The sequence below is a fragment of the Scyliorhinus torazame genome, chromosome 2, assembly GCF_047496885.1.
Source record: "Scyliorhinus torazame isolate Kashiwa2021f chromosome 2, sScyTor2.1, whole genome shotgun sequence".
Lineage (NCBI taxonomy): Eukaryota > Metazoa > Chordata > Chondrichthyes > Carcharhiniformes > Scyliorhinidae > Scyliorhinus > Scyliorhinus torazame.
In genome coordinates, this window is record NC_092708.1 from 226,141,456 (window position 1) to 226,155,170 (window position 13,715).

General features: G+C 43.3%; 1 protein-coding gene across 3 annotated transcripts in view; it reads left to right on the forward strand.

Annotated features, from left to right (window-relative positions):
• The window catches only part of stxbp6 (syntaxin binding protein 6 (amisyn)), a 422,478-nt gene that overhangs the window by 45,762 nt on the left and 363,001 nt on the right, over positions 1 to 13,715 (forward strand). The window lies entirely within an intron of this gene.

Consider the following 13,715-nt stretch of genomic DNA (forward strand, 5'->3'; position numbering starts at 1 on the left):
TATTGGGCACATCAGAATGTGGAACTTAAACAACATTTCTGTCCTCTGGCACCAGAGGTTTGGGTCTGTCTGTCACCATTTGCACACAGGTGATACGCATTAGCAAACCTGCTGATAGGTATTGTCTACTCAGCAGGGAAAACATCATCCTCCTCTGAGAAAGAGAGGGAACAAAGGTGAGGAGGCCTAATGGTTGCAGACATCCCCCTTGGGCAGAGGTGCAAGCACAGGATGATCGGGGCCAGCAGAGAAAGCAAGGAAACCACCTCTGCAGAAGATGCCACTACTCAGCTGCCAGGGTGTACAGGTTGTGATCAAACTATATTGACGTGACTGAGGTCCAGCTTTCAAATGAAGCCAGGATGACCACCCTTCGGGCTGAGATATCCTCCCACACAATTGGAGGCTATGTATCTACAAGGGTGGTGGTGAGAAGGACGATTGGGCTGATGAAAAGGTTCCGATGCCTCGACCATTCTAGGGTTCCTGCAGTACCTGCCCAAGCGAGTGTCGCTCATATTACTTGTCTGCTGCGCTCTTTACAATCTCTCTCCAGGGGGAGCCTGTTGAACGGAGGACACTGATGCTGTAGTATCTGCCTCAGCTATGGACACTGACGAGAACTCTTGCTGATGCTGGGCAACTAGAAGGCAAGGATGACCAGGTTACAATGCAATAGGGTGCCCTGATTCAGCGGTTCTTCGGATGGGCTGGCATGACCTGCCTTCCCGCATCACCATTGGACACTACCATAATCCCAAACACCGCACTCGTCCATTCCATTCCAAATAAAGTTTGACACCTTGGAAATGATGAGTCAGACTGAATGCGGCAGCACGCAGGACACTTTTGGCTTGAGTGTAGTTTGATATTTATGATAAATTCAAGATGAAACAAATTGAAGCAATTCATTTGGATCATGACAGTACTTTATTCACATTTAAATAACTATAGTTAGCATGGTAGCACAGTGGTTAGCACTGTTGCTTCACAGCTCCAGGGTCCCAGGTTCGATTCCCGGCTTGGGTCACTGTCTGTGCGGAGTCTGCATGTTCTCCTCGTGTCTGCATGGGTTTCCTGTGGGTGCTTCAGTTTCCTCCCACAGTCCAAAAATGTGCAGGTTAGGTGGATTGACCACGCTAAATTGCCCTTCGTGTCCAAAGGGGTTGGGTGTGGTTGCTTGGTTATGGGGATGGAGTCTTAAGTGTGGGGTGCTCTTTCCAAGGGTTGGTGCAGACTCGATGGGCCTAATAGCCACCTTCTGCACTGTAAATTCTATGTCTATGTCTAATAGCACCCCGTGTGGACCCTGACTAGTGTGCCTTGAGCCTACATTTGTGAATGTTGAGTTCAGATGATCCCCCCCCCCCCCCCCCTCTCCCTTCGTAGGATGAAGCGGTGACTGGCAGAGAGGCAGAGGAGCTGGTGCCCCTGTCCGGGGCTCTGAGAAGAGTCGGCAGCCATCAAGTCCTCCATTCTGGGGTGAGTCCTCACCTTCCATGTTCATCAATGAAGAATGGGCAACCATCGATGACACTGGTTGGTGCCTCCTTCTCCCACACAGGCATTAATCCCCTGAGATCAGTGCCTGTTTGTGGGTTTGCAGATTCAAGTGCAGCCCCAGTGTGCGTCATTGCACTCCTAGAGCTTCGTCTAGGAGAGTTGCCACTCAATGGATGAGGCTGTGTGACCGCAATGCTCATTCTCACAAGGACTCTCCATCGTCGTCACTGTGATGGCTGGCAACCGATCCTGCACCAACTGCTTGGAAGGCAGATATGCTGACCACTATATCATCACTCCAAGGACTCGACCATGACATGCATATCCTCTCGGATCACTGCTAGATGTCCCTACACCTTCTACTGGACATTGCAGCATTTGCCACTTCAGGATGACTCCAGAGGCTCATCATTTCCCTTGGACTCAGCATGGCCCTTGTTTCCATCAGTCCTCCAATTGCTAATGTGCTAGACACTCCCACAGTCTGTCCTCTGCAAGGATGAAGTGCCCTCATTGCTGTGGCCTAACTTGTCCAGATGGTCATGCCCACTGGCGTGCATGTATCTGCGCTGGTCTGGGTGCTGAGAGATGGTGTGCTGCAAGGTATTAAGGTAGGGTCATCTGCATCTTGGCTGGCTCTGGCAGATGGCTCATCTGAGGGATGAGATTTCACAAACCACATCGCAAAGATTAGCATCTCGACCCAACTGGCCATGATGATTGGCCTTGGTTAGATGGTTTCTCTGTGTCCGGCACACAAATGAAGTAATTCTGATGGATGAATCCCTCATTTAATCACTTTCACCCTGAATGCTTCACACTTCAGCTCAATGGGTTCTTACTTTCCTCAGACATGCCAGCTTCTCCCTGACCGGATGATCTGCTGCCTTGCCCTCCAGTGTCTGGGCTCCTAGCCCATGAGGATCGCTAGGTTTGATACTCCATCAGTGACTGATCGCTCCTGATTGTTGTGGCTTTGTTTTTCCTGCAACTCCGTGCAGAGCTCCAATGAATGCTGAAAGCTTCACCTCAAACGCCAGACCATGCTGCCACCCCTCCAACTCAAAACACTCGCAGATTTGAGAACATTACTACCCCCTGGATACCTAAATCGCTGATAGACCAGAGGCTGCTAATTCATCTCCAGTGTTAGGATGTACTGGCACATGTGCTCTGAGCTACATGAAACCCACACGCTAGATCGCAACCATGGATGACCACCCTCCTCTGCCCCATTCAGCACAATACCCATGCCGGTGCAGAATGTTATTGATCCTTTTCTGGCACTGGACCCAGGTTCTCCTGACAGGTCATGCCCACTGTCCTCCGCTGCCACCTTGGTCCATACCTTATTGATGAGGTAGGGTGACCTCCACCTCCCAACCCTCTGCATCAGGATCATCCTACCTTCCATTACAGTCTCCACAAGGGTTCAGAGACCGTCATCAGGGAAATAGCTACTGACCACTGGAACTCTCCTCCCACCTGCAGTTACTATTCTGCTGACCAGGATTATTCAGCAGCCTGTGGACACCGCTTTTAAAGTTTATGGAGGGCTGCCATTTAACATGGCACCCACCCTACTCAACCATTGTGGACGTGATTTGTTGGTGCCAGTGTTATATCACGAGTTTTAATTGGATTCAGGCAGGGCCAGGGCTTGCAGACACGTTTGATTCCACCCACCAATCTCGCATGGCGACTTAAATTTTACCCACGAGGTGGTGTGCAAGTCAAGCAACCTGTAAGGGCCAGACTAAACATTTGTTTATCTTTTAACTTGGAAGAACAGGAAACATACTGAATAGTAGGTTGGTAGGTTTTAAGAAGATGCATTTATATAATGGTAAAACTGCTTTGGAATTATGTTTCAGAATATTTATTTTGCACACCTGTGCATTCAGTTGTTTCAGGTTAATAGTTTCAGTTTGTAAAATGGAGTGTTTGTGTTACAATTCATTCTTGCATGCCATCTAGTGATCAGCTCTAGAATTAGAGATTTATGGTGAATAAGATAGGTCTGATACATGTAGAGAACTTTAAACCATTGGCAGTGTGACAGTGTTATGGTATTGAACTCCCAACTCAAGAGGCTTCATCCTCAAATCTCCATGATGATTTATGAAATTGAGTTCAATGAATTTAATCATTTAGTGCTGCAAAACACCTTACCCCAAGGTGCATAAATCGTCATGGGTCTGCTCCCCCTGCCTCCTCTAGAAACAGCAGCAGCACCTTCTTCACGCCCGAAGGGGTCAACGACTTGGTCGATCAAGTCACAAAACTAAGACAATTTAAATCTCCCCCAGAATCAGTTGATGAGCGTCTAGAACTGATATTGCGACTATTAACATCCGTTCAGCCCATTTTAGGAATGTTAATCTGAGATCATGGCGCCCAATTCCCTGAGGATAGGGACCTGCCGCCATCCTTGGGTTCTGCACACCTCATTCAAGGCATAGTTCACCCCAACATCCAAAAAAAATAATTTTTACTATTTTAATTTTAAAGTTCCCAACTTTTTCTTTTTTCCAATTAAGGGTCAATTTAGCATGGCCAATCCATCTACCCTGCACATCTTTGGGTTGTGGGGGTGAGACCCACACAGTCACGGGGAGAATGTGTAAACTCCACACTGACAGTGACCCGGGATCAAATTTGCGTCCTCGGGGCCGTGAGGTGGCAGTGCTAACCACTACACCACCGTGCCACTCATCAAAAACATTTCCAAGTGTGGGTGGATTGCAATCTGGATCATGCCAAACCACCTGGTAAGAATTACACCTAGTTTCCCATCGGTTACCGTGCTGAGAAATCCTTTGGAAAATTGCGCCCTTAATGTCATTTGAGGCCATTGTCTACACTTAAAGACTAAATGTATAAAATGAAATGCTAAAATGGAGATCATTATTCTGGCCATTTTCAATTTTTAGATTTATTGACCATCATCAGCTTGTATTTTTTAACTGGTGATAATACAACTATTGGTAATAATTATAACCTTGATTGAGCAAACCTTTACTAGTGGATTAAGTACAGCATTATTTAAGCAACCATTTGCAAATCAATAGCCAAACAAACCTTGATTTTTAACAAACGAGGGAAAGCCTTTTTAGTGCTAGGTGCTGAAAATTTGGTTGTCTAATTACCATGAGGTCACTTGGAGCATGAGACATTTTCACGTTTGAACTTGGTTCTTGCAGGAAGCTGAAGACCTATGCATGATTGACACATGACATAACACACACAGCTGTGAGAATTTAGATTAATGGAATCTATTAGCAGCCTTTTGTGTTATACATTTTAGTTGCTGTGATATGAAGAGTCTAAAGTTCTGTTCCTTTTTCACAAACACATTTATTTCATTCCAACAGCCTTTGCACAAAACTCTAACTATACATCACCTGACGGAGGCCACCTGAAGCCCCTTTACATATCAGTGTCAATTAATGGATACTTAACATAAATGAGACAACTAATTGCAATGTCTCTTAACCCATTACCTAACAGTCTCCCCTTCCTTGGAGGAAAAAAAAATAGGTGAAAACAAAATTTCAAGAAACTCAAAAACACACACTATTTGCCCCTTTTTTTTTCTGTTTGGACGAGAAAAGAAAAACAGTCACAGAAACAAGCGCCCTTCATTAATAATATCCAAAAGTTTCTGTGAACTCGGCCCTCTATTCGTAAAACAGTCTGACAGTTGATAGCTCCTGTCGACCCATTTAATTTTTGTTATTTCCCCTCTGTCCAACATCTGCTTCAACCTTGCGATGTCTATCCGTAACCTCTTTTCATTGACACTTTTTGTAGAGTGCACATTTTCCCACAGGGATTTATTGTCAATGTGACAGTCAAAAGGTATATTACCCAAATCCCCTAATCCCAAAATTTCTGTCAATATCATACTTGTATAAAAGGCCATATCCACCGCATCTACAAGGCTTCACGTCTCAGCAGCCAAAGTGGTTTTTACCACTCTCCTTATTTTCTTTGTTTCCCACACAAGCATGCAACATTTACCATTGTTCCCCAAAAGGAAAATTATAAAACCTCCTGCACTTGAAACCCCATCACATAAATTTGCGTAGGACGCATCACTATAAACTGAGTTTCAAGTGCCGAAGGTCACCTAAAACCGGGAACTTCAAAATACACTCCTGCATTTTTAGTTTGGCCAACGCTTTATTTGCTCTTATTATGTCTTCCACTTTGGGATCATTCATTTTTGTACTCCACTCTAAGACATCAAAACTCACATCCGGTCTAGTCTGTCTACCGAACCAGTACAGTTGCCCAATTAAACTTCGCAGTTGCTCTTTTTCTATCTTTGAAACCATTGCATCTTTTTGTGAAACTCGGCCACGACTAATTGCTATTGGGCTGATGTTTTCCAAAAAAGATTGCTGACGTAAAGTTGCCCCTAACTTAGTCTGTCCAATTTCCAGTCCAATATATTTAAATGCACCGGAAGCCTGACTTCCAATCCTGAATTCTTTCCTCAAACCAGAGATTACAATAGCTTCAAAATCATTAGTCCCACCCCACAAAAAATCATCGACATGCATCATAAAAATGCCAGAAAGATTTCCTTTATAGTGCCAGTAAAACATTGCAGGATCTGCTTTCAACTGGCAACAGGCTAACTTTAACAAAACTGACCTTACCGAAAAATACCAGACTCTAGATGCATCATTTAATCCATATACACATTTGTTCAACTTCCAGAGTACCCCTTCTGTGTTAGCTGCTTCTTTAGGAGGATGGCGAAAAATGTCTCTGGAGCTGATGCCCCTGCAAAAAGGCAGCTTTTATATCTATAGATTTGCATTCCCATTCCTTTGTGGCTAATAGAGCCAAGAAGATCTTTAAAACAACCTTTCATGCTGTAGGTGAATCTACCCTTAAATCCTGATCTTCTAAGTTTTCTTCAAATCCCCTTGCCACAAGCCTGGCCTTTGCCTTATAAGTTCCATCCGGAAGAACCTTTTCCGTGCAAATCCATCTGTGGGATAGAGCTCTTTGTCCCCTATCCGGTACTTCCGTGTATACCCCAAATTCACTCCAACTATGCAATTATTGGTGTTTAGCTTCTTTGATAACTTTTTCATCTAATTTATTTGAAGCCACCAAAATCTCACGTGCATGTTCTGAGATCTTGATAAACTACGTCCCCTCTCCCGCCTGGTATCTCGTTCTGTACTGCTACTGCTTGATCTTTCCCTTCTGCTGTGGGATGCCCTTTCAATAGTTCTCTACCTTTTCCTGTGGACCTGTTCACTATCCGATGTACTATCTGAACTGGCACTGCGGTTCTGTGCCCTCCATTTTTGAACTTTGTTTTCCCAATCCATTGTCTTGACTCCTTCCCCTGAATGCTGTACATTCAACCAATGTTTATACTTTCCAGTGGCCTTCCCTGCTCTACTAATAACAGTTGCATCCTTCCAATGACTAGACCCTTCAGGCAAGTATGTCACTTTTGTACCAACATTTGGCAGTTGCCCTTTTGGAAAAATGGCCTGTTCTAATTCATCAGAAGTGTTGTGTTCCTCCACAGAAACCCTGTCTATATCAGTTAATTGGTCCTCATAGTTCTGTAACACATGCGTACCAGATGACTCTGGTTCCTCGTCATGTCTGTCTGCTCTGTCTAAATTTGAACAGACACCATTACTAAATGGGCTTTCTGCAGCCGTATTCATAACTCTGATATTCATGTTTTCTCACACATCCCTGAACTCATCATTAGCAAATTCTCCCCCATTGTCCGTAAGGAATTTTGCCGGTGGACCCATTCCTATCCCTATCCATTTTTCCACGATTTGATCCAGAATTACTCTCTTTCCTTTACTTCGTACAATCGTTGATTGACTAAATCTGGTTGCTAAATCTACAAAATGCAAAATAAATATATTATTTGCTTTATCCCAGATCTTAAGGTCCATGGCCACAATGTTGTTAAAATCCCTGGCCAAAGGTAGGGTTACTATCGGTCGTGCTGGTGTCCTTCTGTACTTCCTACAAACTTCACAGCGGTCACTAACCTGTTCCATCAGTTTAGTATAGTCGTCATCCCTTACACCTGCATCCTTTAATAAATTTTTCCGCCTCCGAGGAGACGCATGTGCAAATTGCCTATGCAGTTTTAATACCACAAGCTTTTTATCAGCTAAAGTCCCATTTTCAACTGCCATTAACACATCCTTAACCACTCTACTTGAAATATTATTTGTCAGTAATGGAATACAATAGTGTCCCGACTGTGTAAATTGTAAGTCCACCGTCTTTCCAAAAACTGTTGCCTTATCCTGTTCCATATCCAGTTTCATGTGTGTGTTCTTCATTGACGGTCTGCTCAGAAGCAAAGGTATCTCACTTGATACAACATCCGTGCTAATGAAATGATTCACTCCGGCAATATTGCAAGGGCTCACCACTCTTTTCAGCGCCTTCAGAGTATTATCATCCCCAAATCTGAAACTTGTGGAACTTTCAAATTCCTTAACCTTGTTATGATTTTCAGCATTCAAAGAGTCCAGGTAACATTTTAACCAGTCAATTCCACACACAGTAGATGTGCAACCACTGTCCAATACAGCACAGTTGAAGGATTCTGCAATCAACACCCTCATTACCGGCATAAAACTGCTTGTCAATAGGACAATGCCTTCTCTCTGGTCACTATCATTTTCCTCTTCTGACTCTTCCGTGTCATGTGTCGCTTCAAACACTCTATCGTAACGAGTTGGACAGTTGAAAGCATAATGGTATTGAGTCACATCGAAAACATCAATTTATCATGCCCCGTGCATTTCTGGGGTTCATCTTCCTATTGTAGATTCTAACTGGGTTTCTGTCTTCATAATTTCCTTGTCTCGGTCTCCTTCTATAGTCTTGAGCCCTGTTCGTAGCCATATGATTACACCATCCTGTTACTGTATCTTCCATATTCTGCCTTATTGCAGGCTGACCTATTTGGGTCATCAGAGCCATCGGAATTGAATGTTTCCCCAGAAACTTTTGTAAAGCTTTTGTCATCTGTTCGAATAAGGTATCCTTATAAGGTATCAGTAAACTGAATTCTTGTCAAAACCAGGAGCCTATCCATGTTGCTCACTCTAGCACAGTCAAGTAATTTAAAGGCCAACACAGACTGTGGAAATTCCAGATTGTGTTTCAGGCAGCCTTTTATATAGTTTGCCAAATTCCATTATATAGTCTTCCATGGAGATATCCTCCATTTTCCGGAACTTATCAAAATCCGACCATGCTTCATATGCACTTAACAAGTCATCTTTCTTATAAATCTTATCCATATAATGTAATAAAGTCTCCAGACCTCCTTCTGAGTCTAACTCTTCCAATTCCAGCTCAGAAAGCACTTTGTTTCGGATTTTACTGCCATATGGTAAAGAAAGAGCCAATGCCATACCTTGTTTTCTCTTTTCCAAAGCAGTTACCTTAGTCCACATAACTACTGCACTTCTCCATTGGTCGTACAATTCCCTTTCAGAAAATAAGGGAGGATAGTCATATCCAGCCATCTTTATCCTCTGTTCAACCATATATCCCTTTTTTTTTCTTTTCTCACTCACTCCTTGGTTTGATCTGGAAAAGTTGTATCTTTCAACCATTCACATTTACTCAGCAACCATCCTCTGCTACCAATTGTCAGACGTTTTAGTTGCTGTGATATGAAGAGTCTAAAGTTCCGTTCCTTTTTCATAAACACACATTTATTTCATTCCAACAGCCTTTGCACAAAACTCTTAACTATACATCACCTGACAGAGGCCACCTAAAGCCCCTTTACATATCAGTGTCAATGAATGGATACTTAACATAAATGAGACAACTAATTGCAATGTCTCTTAACCCATTACTTAACATTTTGGACCACAGAAATGTGAATCTCCAATATCAAACCTGCCATGCCTCCTTTGCTTTATATTCATGTTATTAACAGCATGAGACTGAGACATCTTTAGCCATTAATATTCTGTTAGTGGTGGCTATGTTGCATTGTAACGCAAATTACTAATGTGCGGTGCAACTATCCTGTGTGATGTTTGGAGTCTTTACACACAACAGTCAAAACTGAAAAATGTATTGGACTGTGGATCTGCTTAAAATAAACAAAATAAAGTTCAGCTGGGTTCTGTATGAAAATTGTACACGGAGTGAACATGTACACACCCCTGGCTACATCAATGGTGCAGCGGTAAAGGTGATTGACAGCTTCAAATTCCTACGTGTACACGACCAACAATCTATCCTGGTCTACCCATGTCGAAGCTATGACCAAGAAAGTTGATCAGGACCTATTTCTCTTCTGAATGGTTAATTTGAATCACTCGCCTTCATTGTCATGTTGGGATGTAGTATTATAATATTTATTGTATTGGAGAGGAGTGTTGGGTTCATTTTTCAAAAATACCATGATCTGGTTGGGGTGGCCTCTGCAGCCAAAGGTTGCGAGCTCTTGCTTATAGTCTACCTCTAGTTTTATAATTGCTCCTCTATTCCTGAAATCCAATAGACTCTTTTTTTTTTTTTTCTTTGATTCCTCGACTACATTGCCCTTCTCCAGTACTGGAATGGTTTATTTGACCAGTCATGCATCTCCCTCTTCTTTCCTGAATATATTGTAGATCTAATCTGTTGCAAAACAAAGGTGCAACTGCCTCGAATTTGAGACCCATTCTTGCTGCTTTCTTTCTCCTGCTTGGTTACCTTCACTGTGGTTAGCAGGTGGGGTTTTTAATGAGTGTGAAGTAACTTGAATAATGCAGTATTAGATGTGTTACAAGCGATAGTCCAACAAGATGTTCCCTGTGGGGGAAAAAGCAGTGGCTGGAGCGGTGCACGGGGAAAGGGAATTACTTCAAGAGTAAAACCCTGGATTGAATACTCTGCATCATAGGACAAACATAAAAAAGATTAAAAAGCAGAAATGCATTTATGCCTCGACAAATACTTGCTCACCTGAAGATGAAATCCCAAATGTTCTCTATTCTGTCTGAAATCTGTTCAGTGTTGCAGAATGTCATCCTCCTTGGTCACCTTGCAGAAAAATCATTTTAAGATCCTGTTTGCAGGCAATTTATAGACAATCACAATGTAGTTGTAAATTCAGATCAGCATGTAGTGTAGGTGTTGCTGCTGAAGATTACAAACCACTGCGCAGAACCTTGAAGGTAAATCTGAGGCTCTGAACAGATAGTCCTGTCTTATTAACATTTAGAATAAGAATGTAGAATAAAAATGTCAATGGACGTTTAGGTTTACTTGAAGATTTAAAACCTTGCTGCTTAGTAATGCATTTTTTCTTATGCTATTCCGATTGTGATCTGTGTCAGTGACTGTTGAAATATGTTCTTCTTTCAACAATAGAAATATGGTCCCTGTGTCAGTCATGGTCTAGTGATAGCACTTGTGTCTCTGTGGGTTCCAAGTCCCACTCTACAGACTCCAGCATATAATTTATGCAGGCACACCAGTGTAGTTCTGAAGATGTATTGCAGAGTCAAAAGTTCAGCTTTTCATCTGAGATGTTAAACCAAAACACTGTCTGCCTTCTGAGCTGAATGCAATAGGCCCTGTAGCATTTAATAACATAGAACATACAGTGCCGAAGGTGGCCATTCGGCCCATCAAGTCTGCACCGACCCACTTAAGCCCTCACTTCCACCCAATCCCTGTAACCCAATAACCCCATCTAACCTTTTTGGACACTACGGGCAATTTAGTGTCCATTTAGCATGGCCAATTCACCTAATCTGCACGTCTTTAGACTGTGGGAGGAAACTGACGCACCCGGAGGAAACCCAACAGACACTGGGAGAACGTGCAGACTCCGCACAGGCAGTGACTCAGCGGGGAATCAAACCTGGGACCCTGGCGCTGTGAAGCCACAGTGCTATCCACTTGGATAGAGGAGGAGCAGGGGTTTTCCTAGTGGTCTTGGCTAACTTTTGTATAAGGGAGTGGGACATCAAACAGTCATATAATGATAACGGGTTCAAGTCTGGGCAACCCAGGAAAGAATGTTTTGTTTGAGGGGCTTGCTGGAGCTCAGAGAAATAATCCTGTTTGTTTATAAAATAACCAGGCCTTATTTCTTCTGTTATCACTTGAACAAAGAACAATGCAGCACAGGAGTAGGCCCTTTGGCCCTCCAAGCCTGCGCCGATCATGTGGCCTATCTAGACCAACCGCCTGTGTCCTTCTATGCCCTGTTTGTTTATGTGCCTATCCAGATAAGTCTTAAAGGTCGCTAATATATCTGCCTCCACCACTTCACTTGGCAGTGCATTCCAGGCCACCACCACCCTGTGTAAAAAAAACTTACCCCGCACATCTCCACTGAACCTTTCCCCCCCTCATCTTGATCTTGTGCCCCCTTGTAATTGTCATTTCCGCCCTGGAAAAAAGCCTCCAACTGTTCATCTTATCTATACCCCTAATAATTTTATAAACTTCTATCAGGTTGCCCCTCGGCCTCCGTCTCTCGAGGGAGAACAATCCCAGTTTATTCAATCTTCCCTCGTAGCTAATAGCCTCCATACCAGGCAACATCCTGGTAAACATTTTCTGTACTCTCTCCAAAGCCTCAGTATATATTCGAATTGGAAGAAATTAACTCGTGGTATCTTGCGAGTATTTGTGCTGGGGCATCTTCTATTCACTGTTTATTCACTGTGTGAATAGCGAGCCATTTATCCAAATTTGCTGCTGTGGATTATTGGTATAGTAAAATAGACTAGTGCATACAATTAGAAAGACATATTAATAACTTAGTGAGTAGGTGAAATTATGGCAGGTGGATTTTAGTGCCGTTAAGTGAGATCATCCTTTTTGGACTAAAGGATAGATCCATGTATTACTTAATGAAAAGCTAGAAATAGCTTTGGAACCCATGTCTCTCTTTATTTAGGTACCATGCGCAAAGAGGATGTTGGCAACCATGGACCTCTAGAGGCATAGATCATCTTCATTGGTGGTGCATTAATCCGGTTTGTGAGCCTTTTTCAAAAGATTTCTCTTTCTCTACCTGGTCTCTCATACCATCGATCCTTCCCATCGGCATCAGACTTTCTAAATCCGAGTTCTCCATGCCCAAGAAATTCCAACTGTCCCTTCCTGATCTCGGCCAGCTGAGTTATTTTGATCTCAGATTTTACCAGCACCGTTTCACTGACATTGTGACATGTCCAAGATATCTTGATTGTTCACTCTCTGTATATCTCTGCAGTCCCAATTTCTTTCAGCATTGTTTCACTGATCATCCAACTTAATTCCATGTGTAACCATTGGTTCAGCTTTATTTGCATGGGTAATTTTGAGCTGCAACATGTGCCTCCGTGCCCGTTTCCAACCCCGGCTGGTCCGACACCCCGAATATGGCCTCCCGAGGGTACGGGACCAGTTTCATGTGCACCACTTTAGGAATTAAACTAAACACCACCTCCCAGTAATCCTCCAGCTTTGGACAGGAGCAAAATATATGAATGTGGTTTGCGAGGCCTCCCCCGCAACAGGGTTGTGGTGATGGGAGACTTCAACTTCCCCAATATTGACTGGGACTCACTTAGTGCCAGGGGCTTAGACGGGGCGGAGTTTGTAAGGAGCATCCAGGAGGGCTTCTTAAAACAATATGTAGACAGTCCAACTAGGGAAGGGGTGGTACTGGACCTGGTATTGGGGAATGAGCCTGGCCAGGTGGTAGATGTTTCAGTAGGGGAGCATTTCGGGAACAGTGACCACAATTCAGTAAGTTTTAAAGTGCTGGTGGACAAGGATAAGAGTGGTCCTAGGATGAATGTGCTAAATTGGGGGAAGGCTAATTATAACAATATTAGGCGGGAACTGAAGAACATAGATTGGGGGTGGATGTTTGAGGGCAAATCAACATCTGACATGTGTGAGGCTTTCAAGTGTCAGTTGAAAGGAATTCAGGACCGGCATGTTCCTGTGAGGAAGAAGGATAAATACGGCAATTTTTGGGAACCTTGGATAACGAGAGATATTGTATGCCGAGTCAAAAAGAAAAAGGAGGCATTTGTCAGGGCTAAAAGGCTGGGAACAGACGAAGCCTGTGTGGAATATAAGGAAAGTAGGAAGGAACTTAAGCAAGGAGTCAGGAGGGCTAGAAGGGGTCATGAAAAGGCATTGGCAAATAGGGTTAAGGAAAATCCCAAGGCTTTTTA